This window comes from Triticum dicoccoides, chromosome 5A (assembly GCF_002162155.2).
Source record: "Triticum dicoccoides isolate Atlit2015 ecotype Zavitan chromosome 5A, WEW_v2.0, whole genome shotgun sequence".
NCBI lineage: Eukaryota > Viridiplantae > Streptophyta > Magnoliopsida > Poales > Poaceae > Triticum > Triticum dicoccoides.
In genome coordinates, this window is record NC_041388.1 from 407005216 (window position 1) to 407016354 (window position 11139).

An 11139-nucleotide genomic window follows, 5' to 3' on the forward strand; every position below is an offset into this window, starting at 1 on the left:
CTACACGCAAAAGCGACGACCACGTCCGTCATCATCTTGGTCGCTCTTCACTCCGCATCACGTCCATCGAGGTCATCCCGCCCCTGAATCCATCGCCGACACTTGTTCCAACTCCGGCACCGAAATCATCGGCGGGCGCACTGAATGCATCAGTGACATTGGTTCCAAATCCCGATGAGAAAACATTGCCGGCACTGTAACACACACCGGCCGACGCAAGCATCCTCCTCTTCAAGATGTCTCTCCTTGCCATATCATGCAATTCTTTGGTGATGTTGTCCATGTCATTGCGGTTCAATGTCACGTTTCTATTCTCTTCGGCAAGAAGTTTGGACATGGCTTTGTTCTCAGCGGCACGTGCTCTTCTCTCCTCAATGGCCGCCTTGCGCAACCCCTCGTCCTTGAGCAATTGCCACTTCTCTTGCTTCTCTCGTGCCTTCTTCTCGACCAACTCTTTCTTTGTCTCCAATGTCTTCGCTAACATCAACTCATTTGATTGAACCATGGCATCTATCTTGTCCCGCAAGCTCGATGCTTCGTGTTCTCTCTTGATCTTCTCCTTTGTCTTCTTGTCACCATCAGGCTTGTTCAAGTTTCTTGGGCCATCATCATTTTCATATTCATCCATGTTCATAAGTGAACCTCTCTTCGGTGGGGATTCTTTGTCAATCAACTTCCACTTGTCGCACTCTTTGAGCATATCCCAACAGTGCACTAGTTCAAAAAAATTGCCTTCGGAAGCTTCCATGTCTTTGTATCTTTGTTGGGCAATTTTATCCTACACAATTAAAACAAAGTCAAATGATGCAATCACTTCATATGATGCAAATGATGTACACAACTTGGGACGTGAAATCGAACTCACATAGTCGGATTCCACGGTTCCACTTGGAGGTGCATTGCGAACTTGTTCCAAGCAAGCTGCCCAACGGCTACAAATCAGCATGATCACGTCCCAACGACCTGTCGGGGATCGTAGTAGAATTTCAAAATTTTCTACGCATCACCAAGATAAATCTATGGAGTAATCTAGCAACGAGGGGAAGGAGAGAACATCTACATACCCTTGTAGATCGCTAAGCGGAAGCGTTCAAGTGAACGGGGTTGATGGAGTCGTACTCGTCGTGATCCAAATCACTGATGATCCTAGTGCCGAACGGACGGAACCTCCGCGTTCAACACACGTATAGCCCGATGACGTCTCCTACGCCTTGATCCAGCAAGGGGAGAAGGAGAGGTTGGGGAAGACTCCATCCAGCAGCAGCACGACGGCGTGGCGGTGGTGGAGGAGCGCGGGACTCCAGCAGGGCTTCGCCAAGCACTACGAGAGACGAGGAGGGAGAGGGGTAGGGCTGCGCCAACAGGGGAGGAACTTCATGTGTTGGGTTGCCCCTTTGCCTCCACTATATATAGGGGGAGAGGGAGGGCTGCGCCCCCACCTAGGGTTTCCTCCCTAGGGGTGGCGGCAGCCCTAGATCCCCATCTGGGGTGGCGGCCAAGTGGGGGGGGGGGAGAGGGAGGTGCACCAGGCATGGGCCTTAGGGCCCATCTGCCCTTAGGGTTTGCCCCCTCTTCTCTCCAGGCGCATGGTCCTTCGTGGGGAGGCGCCCTAGCCCACCTAGGGGCTGGTCCCTTCCCACTATTGGCCCATGTATGCCTCCGGGGCTGGTGGCCCCACCTGGTGGACCCCCGGACCCCTCCGGTGGTCCCGGTACACTACCGGTGATGCCCGGAACACTTCTGGTGGCCAAAACCATACTTCCTATATATCAATATTTACCTCCGGACCATTTCGGAACTCCTCGTGACGTCCGGGATCTCATCCGGGACTCCGAACAACATTCGGTAACCGCGTACATACTTTCCCTATAACCCTAGCGTCATCGAACCTTAAGTGTGTAGACCCTACGGGCTCGGGAGTCATGCAGACATGGCCGAGACAACTCTCCGATCAATAACCAACGGCGGGATCTGGATACCCATGTTGTCTCCCACATGCTCCACGATGATCTCATCGGATGAACCACGATGTCAAGGATTCAATCAATCCCGTATTCAATTCCCTTTATCTAGCGGTACGATACTTGCCCGAGATTCGATCGTCGGTATCCCGATACCTTGTTCAATCTCGTTACCGGCAAGTCTCTTTACTTGTTTCGTAACACACCATCTCGTGATCAACTCCTTGATCACATTGTGCACATTATGATGATGTCCTACCGAGTGACAAATCCCAGTCTCGATTCGTGCCAACCCAACAGACACTTTCAGAGATACCTGTGGTGTACCTTTATAGCCACCCAGTTACGTTGTGACATTTGGCACACCCAAAGCACTCCTACGGTTTCCGGGAGTTGCACAATCTCATGGTCTAAGGAAATGATACTTGACATTAGAAAAGCTTTAGCATACGAACTACACGATCTTTGTGCTAGGCTTAGGATTGTGTCTTATCCATCACATCATTCTCCTAATGATGTGATCCCGTTATCAACGACATCCAATGTCCATAGTCAGGAAACCGTAACCATCTATTGATCAACGAGCTAGTCAACTAGAGGCTTACTAGGGACATGTTGTTGTCTATGTATCCACACATGTATCTGAGTTTCCTATCAATACAATTCTAGCATGGATAATAAACGATTATCATGAACAAGGAAATATAATAATAACCAATTTATTATTGCCTCTAGGGCATATTTCCAACAGTCTCCCACTTGCACTAGAGTCAATAATCTAGTTCACATCGCCATGTGATTAACACTCACAGGTCACATCGCCATGTGACCAACATCCAAGAGTCTACTAGACTCAATGATCTAGTTCACATCACTATGTGATAAACACTCAAAGAGTTCTGGGTTTGATCATATTATGCTTGTGAGAGAGGTTGTAGTCAACGGGTCTTGCCATATTCAGATCCCTATGTACTTCGCAAAACTTTATGTCATATCGTAGATGATGCTACCATGTTCCACTTGGAGCTATTCCAAATTGTTGCTCCATTATATGTATCCGGTATCTCTACTCAGAGCTATCCGGATAGGTGTTAAGCTTGCATCGACGTAACTCTTTATGTCGAACTCTTTATCACCTTCATAACCGAGAAACATTTCCTTATTCCTCTAAGGACAATTTTGACCGCTATCTGGTGATCCATTCCTAGATCACCTTTGTACCCTCTTGCCAGACATGTGGCAAGGCACACATCAGGTGCGGTACTCAGCATGGCATACCGTATAGAGCCTATGACAAGAGCATAGGGGACAACCTTCGTCCTTCCTCTTTCTTCTGCCATGGTCAAGCTTTGAGTCTTACTCAACTTCACACCTTACAACTCAGGTAAGAACCCCTTCTTTTACTGATCTATTTTGAACTCCTTCAAAAACATGTCAAGGTGTGCGTTCTTTGAAAGTATCATCAGGCGTCTTGATCTATTTCTATAGATCCTGATGCCCAATATGTAAGCAGCTTTATCCAGGTCTTCCTTTGAAAATCACTCTTCAAACAACCGTTTATGCATTCCAGAAATTCTACATCATTTCGGATCAACAATATGTCATCCACATATACTTATCAGAAATGTTGTAGTGCTCCCACTCACTTTCTTGTAAATACAAGTTTCTAGCAAACATTGTATAAACCTAAAAGCTTTGATCACTCCATCAAAACATATATTCCGATTCCGAGATGCTTGCTCTAGTCCATAGAAGGATTGCTGGAGCCAGCATACCTTTTAGCATCCTTAGGATCGACAAAACCTTTTATTGTATCACATACAACTTTTCTTACGAAAACTTGGTAAGAAAACTTGTTTTGACATCCATTTGTAAGATTTCATAATCGAAAAATACAGCTAATGCTAACATGATTCCGACGGACTTAAGCATCGCTATGGGTGAGAAATTCTCATTGTAGTCAACTCCTTGAACTTGTGAAAAGACTCTTTCCCACAAGTCGAGCTTCATATACGGTAACATTACCGCCCACGTCCTTCTTGTTCTTAAAGATCCATTTATCTCAATGGCTTGCCGATCAACGGGCAAGTCCACCAAAGTCCACACTTTGTTCTGATACATGGATCCTATCTCGGATTTCATGGCTTCTAACCATTTGTCGGAATACGGGCCCACCATCGCTTCTCCATAGTTCGTAGGTTCATTGTTGTCCAACAACATGACATCTAAGACAGGATCACCGTACCACTCAGGAGTAGTACATATCCTTGTCGACCTACGAGGTTCGATATCAACTTGATCCGAAACTTCATGATCACTATCATTAGTTTCCTCTTCAACAGTCATAGGTTCCACAGAAACATCTTTCTGTGTTGCACTACTCTCCGATTGAAGTGAGGGTTCGACAACCTCATCATGTTCTATCTTCCTCCCACTTAATTCTTTCGAGAGAAACTCCTTCTCGAGAAAGGACCCGTTCTTGGCAACAAACATTTTTGCCCTTGGATCTGAGATAGAAGGTATACCCAACTGTTACCTTTGGGTATCCTATGAAGATGTATTTGTCCGCTTTAGGTTCGAGCTTTTTCCGGCTGAAGCCATAAGCATCGTAGCCCCAAATATTAAGAAACTACAACTTTGGTTTCTTGCCAAACCAATGTTCATATGACGTCGTCTCAGCGGACTTAGTTGGTGTCCTATCTAAAGTGAATGCAGCTGTCTCTAATGCATAACCTCAAAATGAAAAACGGTAGATCGGTAAGAGACATGATAGATCGCACCATATCTCATAAGGTTCGATTACGATGTTTGGACACACCATTACAACTGTGGTGTTCCAGGTGGCTTCAACTGTGAAACAATTCCACAATGTCTTAAGTGAATTGTAAAACTCATAACTCATAAAATCCCCTTTTGATCAGATCGTAGGAACATGATCTTATTGTTATGATGATTCTTAACTTCACTCTGAAATCGCTTGAACTTTTCAAACGTTCCAGACTTGTGCTTCATTAAGTAGATATACCTATATCTACCCAAATCGTCAGTCAAGATGAGAAAACAGCGATATCCACCGCACGCTTCAATTCTCATTGGATCACACGCATCAGCATGCATGATTTCCAACAAGTCACTTGCCCGTTTCATTGTACTTGAAAACGGGGTCTTAGTCATCCTGCCCATGAGGCATGGCTTGCATGTGTCAAGTGATTCAAAATCAAGTGACTCCAAACATCCATCGACATGGAGTTTCTTCATGCATCTTACGCCAATATGACCTAAGCGGCAGTGCCACGAGAAAGTGGTACTATCATTATTAACTCTACATCTTTTTGGCGTGAACATGTGTATTACCACGACCGAGATTCAATGAACCATTCACATAGGGTGCATGACCATGAAAGGCATCATTCATGTAAATAGAATAACCATTATTCTCTAACTTAAATGAATGACCGTATTGCAATGAACATGATCTAATCATATTCATGCTCAACGTAGACACCTGATAACATTTATCTAGGTTCAATACTAACCCCGAAGGCAGATGGAGCATGCGATGGTGATCTCATCAACTTTGGAAACACTTCCAACACACATCGTCACCTCGCCCTTAGCCAGTCTCCGTTTAGTCTGTAGCTTTTGTTTCAAGTCACCAATAATAGCAACTGAACCGGTATCCAATACCCAGGTGCTACCAGGAGTACTAGTGAGGTACACATTAATAACACGTATATACTTTGTTGAAGTTGCCAGCCTTCTTATCTACCATGCATTTGGGGTAATTCCGCTACCAGTGACCGTTCCCCTTACAATAGAAGCACTCAGTCTCAGGTTTGGGTTCAACCTTGGGTTCCTTCACTGGAGCGGCAACTGGTTTGCCATCCATATGAAGTTTCCCTTCTAGCCCTGGCCCTTCTTGAAACCAGTGGTCTTGTTAAACCATCAACACTTGATGCTCCTTCTTGATTTCTACCTTTTGCAGTCTTAGGCACCGCGAACAGCTCCGGGATCAACTCCATCCCTTGCATGTCATAGTTCATCACGAAGATCTGGTAGCTTAGTGATAGTGGCTAGAGAACTCTATCAATCACTATCTTATCTAGAAGTTTAACTCCCACTTGATTTAAGTGATTGTAGCACCCAGACATTCTGAGCACATGCTCACTAGCTGAGCTATTCTCCTCCATCTTGCTGGCAAAAGAACTTGTCAGAGGTCTCACACCTCTCAACACGGGCATGAGCCTGAAATCCCAATTTCAGCTCTTGGAACATCTCATATGTTCTATGGCGTTCAAAACGTCATTAGAATCCCGATTCTAAGCCGTAAAGTATGGTGCACTAAACTATCAAGTAGTCATCAGGACGTGTCTGTCAGGTGTTCACAACATCCACAGACAACGTTGTAGGGGTTTGCACATCGAGCGGTGCATCAAAGACGTAAGCCTTCTGTGTAGTAGTGAGGACACTCCTCGGACTATGGACCTAGTCCGCATCATTGCTTACAATATCTTTCAACTTAATCTTTCTCTAGGAATGTATTGAAACAGGGAGCTACAACGTGAGTTATTTATCTACAACATATTTGCAAAGACAATTTAGACTATGTTCATGATAATTGAGTTCATCTAATCAAATTATTTAATGAACTCCCACTCAGATAGACATCCCTCTAGTCATCTAAGTGAAACATGATCCGAGTCAACTAGGCCGTGTCCGATCATCACGTGAGACAGACTAGTCAACATCGGTGAACATATTTATATTGATCGTATCTTCTATATGACTCATGCTTGACCTTTCGGTCTTCCGTGTTCCGAGGCCATGTCTGTACATGCTAGGCTCGTCAAGTCAACCTAAGTGTATTGCGTGTGTAAATCTGGCTTACACCCGTTGTATTCGAACGTTAGAATCTATCACACCCGATCATCACGTGGTGCTTCAAAACAACGAACCTTCGCAACGGTGCACAGTTAGGGGGAACACTTTTCTTGAATTTTAGTGAGGGATCATCTTATTTAAGCTACCGTCGTTCTAAGCAAATAAGATGTAAAACATGATAAACATCACATGCAATCAAATAGTGACATGATATGACCAATATCATTTTGCTCCTTTTGATCTCCATCTTCGGGGCTCCATGATCATCGTTGTCACCAGCATGACATCATGATCTCCATCATCGTGTCTTCTTGAAGTTGTCTCGTCATCTATTACTTCTACTACTATGGCTAACACTTTAGCAATAAAGTAAAGTAATTACATGACGTTTATGTTGACACGCAGGTCATAAATAAATTAAGACAACTCCTATGGCTCCTGCCGGTTGTCATACTCATCGACATGCAAGTCGTGATTCCTATTACAAGAACATGATCAATCTCATACATCACATATATCATTTATCACATCCTTTTGGCCATATCATATCACAAGGCATATGCTGCAAAAACAAGTTAGACGTCCTCTAATTGTTGTTGCAAGTTTTTACGTGGCTGCTATAGGTTTCTAGCAAGAACGTTTCTTACCTACGCGAAAACCACAACGTGATATGCAAATTTCTATTTACCCTTCATAAGGACCCTTTTCATCGAATCCGATCCGACTAAAGTGGGAGAGACAGACACCCGCTAGCCACCTTATGCAACTAGTGCATGTCAGTCGGTGGAACCAGTCTCACGTAAGAGTACGTGTAAGGTCGGTCCGGGCCGCTTCATCCCACGATGCCGCCGAATCAAGATAAGACTAGTAACGGCAAGTAAATTGACAAAATCGACGCTCACAACAACTTGTGTTCTACTCGTGCATAGAAACTATGCATAGACCTAGCTCATGATGCCACTGTTGGGGGTCGTAGCAGAATTTCAAAATTTTCTACGCATCACCAAGATCAATCTATGGAGTAATCTAGCAACGAGGGGAAGGAGAGAGCATCTACATACCCTTGTAGGTCGCTAAGCGGAAGCGTTCAAGTGAACAGGGTTGATGGAGTCGTACTCGTCGTGATCCAAATCACCGATGATCCTAGTGCCGAATGGACGACACCTCCGCGTTCAACACACGTACAGCCCGGTGACGTCTCGTACGCCTTGATCCAGCAAGGGGAGAAGGAGAGGTTGGGGAAGACTCCATCCAGCAGCAGCACGACAGCGTGGTGGTGGTGGAGGAGCGCGGGACTCCAGCAGGGCTTCGCCAAGCACTACGAGAGACGAGGAGGGAGAGGGGTAGGGCTGCGCCAACAGGAGAGGAACTTCATGTGTTGGGCTGCCCCTTTGCCTCCACTATATATAGGGGGAGAGGGAGGGCTGCGCCCCCACCTAGGGTTTCCTCCCTAGGGGTGGTGACAGCCCTAGATCCCCATCTGGGGTGGCGGCCAAGTGGGGGGGAGGGAGGCACACCAGGCATGGGCCTTAGGGCCCATCTGCCCTTAGGGTTTGCCCCCTCTTCTCTCCAGGCGCATGGGCCTTGGTGGGGAGGCGCCCCAGCCCACCTAGGGGCCGGTCCCTTCCCACTATTGGCCCATGTATGCCTCCGGGGCTGGTGGCCCCACCTGGTGGACCCCCGGACCCCTCCGGTGGTCCCGGTACACTACCGGTGATGCCCGAAACATTTCCGGTGGCCAAAACCATACTTCCTATATATCAATATTTACCTCCGAACCATTCCGGAACTCCTTGTGACGTTCGGGATCTCATCCGGGACTCCGAACAACATTCGGTAACCGCGTACATACTTTCCCTATAACCCTAGCGTCATCGAACCTTAAGTGTGTAGACCCTACAGGCTCGGGAGTCATGCAGACATGGCCGAGACAACTCTCCGGTCAATAACCAACAACAGGATCTGGATACCCATGTTGGCTCCCACATGATCCACGATGATCTCATCGGATGAACCATGATGTTAAGGATTCAATCAATCCCGTATACAATTCCCTTTGTCTAGCGGTATGATACTTGCCCGAGATTCGATCGTCGCTATCCCGATACCTTGTTCAATCTCGTTACCGGCAAGTCTCTTTACTCGTTTCATAACATATCATCCCGTGATCAACTCCTTGATCACATTATGCACATTATGATGATGTCCTATCGAGTGGGCCCAGAGATACCTCTCCGTTTACACGGAGTGACAAATCCCAGTCTCGATTCGTGCCAACCCAACAGACACTTTCGGAGATACCTGTAGTGTACCTTTATAGCCACCCAGTTATGTTGTGACGTTTGGCACACCCAAAGCACTCCTACGGTATCCGGAACTTGCACAATCTCATGGTCTAAGGAAATGATACTTGACATTAGTAAAGCTTTAGCATACGAACTACACGATCTTTGTGCTAGGCTTAGGATTGGGTCTTGTCCATCACATCATTCTTCTAATGATGTGATCCCGTTATGAACGACATCCAATGTCCATGATCAGGAAACCGCAACCATCTATTGATCAACGAGCTAGTCAACTAGAGGCTTACTAGGGACATGTTGTTGTCTATGTATCCACACATGTATCTGAGTTTCCTATCAATACAATTCTAGCATGGATATTAAACGATTATCATGAACAAGGAAATATAATAATAACCAATTTATTATTGCCTCTAGGGCATATTTCCAACACGACCTTGGAGTGACCGAAGGTCCGTGATGTCCTATTGGGGTGCTTGGCTATCATGCAGAAATATCGATCTTCGATTCTTTGACAATATCTCTTGGAGGTTTGAGATGTATCTGTGCAAGCGTCAAGAGACACCGCACTCCAAGCCTTGATCAAGATTTGATCTTCCAAGATCGTGTAGTTCTTCGATCTCACACTTTTTTTGCTTGCGCTTGCTCATACGCCCCCTCATCTACCTTCCCCACTTCATCTTCACCATCGTGATCATCCACGCGACCCTCCATTTTATTGTAATCGAAATCAATGAACGGGGCTTGATCGATGTCGATGGCGTTGGTGTCCAACAAGTTCACGAACTCGGTAGTGACATTGTTCGAACCACCGCTACATTGAGTGACATCAAGTCACGAGCTACCATAATGGCGAAAAGCGAAGCAAGAACAAGGGATCGAATGATGCATACCTTCCGGCCATTTCATCGAACACCTCGCCTGCGGTGGAAGCAGCGTCGTTGAACGGCATCGCCAGGGGACATCTTGCCGGGGCAGAGGGAGTGGACGAAGGCGCCGACCTTTTTGTAGGAACCTTCTTCCGATTCACGCCCGAAACCTTGGTCACCTTCTCCGCCGATGGCCGAGCAGATCGTGCAGCAGCGGCGGAGCCCGGCGCGCGTGCCTTTCCTGCGGGGCCAGCCGGATTACCGCCCTGCACGACAACGTTGCCCTGCCCCTTGCGGGCAGTCGCGTTGGTGCCTTGGGCGACGACGGGGGCGACATGGCCGGCGATGATATCCGCCGGAGGGGATTACGCGTGCGCGACCTTCACGGTGACAGGGGACTACTGGGAGGCTTCCATGGCGGCAAAGAATGGCGGGGAAGATGGACTAGAGCGTGCGGTAGCGGGGCAATGGTGGCCGAGGAGGGGGGGAGCGGGAACGGCCGCGCGGAAATTTCCCTCATGCCAAATCTCGCTGCGGATAGGGGGCGAGCTCGGGTCGGCCTCTCACCCCGTGAATCTAAATATTGAGGGCGAACTTTTGCCGCCCCCGCAAAAACTTTTACGGAGCGGACGCGTTTGTGGGGTCTCCTCGAACAGAATTGTCGATGCCGACCCATATTTTGACCGTTATTTTGCGGGTTCGGCATTATACATGGTCTGCTAGCGATGCTCTAACAAAGCAAGGAGTGATACAAGACTTGATCCGATTTAACAATGGCGTGTTTGGTTACCCGCATCGAGCCCAACCAGGCCCGCGCGGGAAGGGAGAGGCCTGTTTGGTTGCCTGGTTTTCCTGTTGGGCCTGCATCGAACGCTCCTCAAAGCAGCCCAGAGCCTGGCTCGCTGGAAACCCTCGAATCGGCAGTTTCTCGTGAACCAGGCTCAGTGCGGCGCGAGGTCACACGGGAGGGAGCGAGGCGAGGGCGAGGGGGATGGCGGGAGATGGAAATTTGGCGCGCCGTCCCAGCGCCAAATTAGCCTCACCCTCTTTCACTCGCTCGCCCATAGCCACTGCCCCCTTTCTTCCCTACCGCCTCACCACCGGCGGCGGCTGTGATTTCAGATC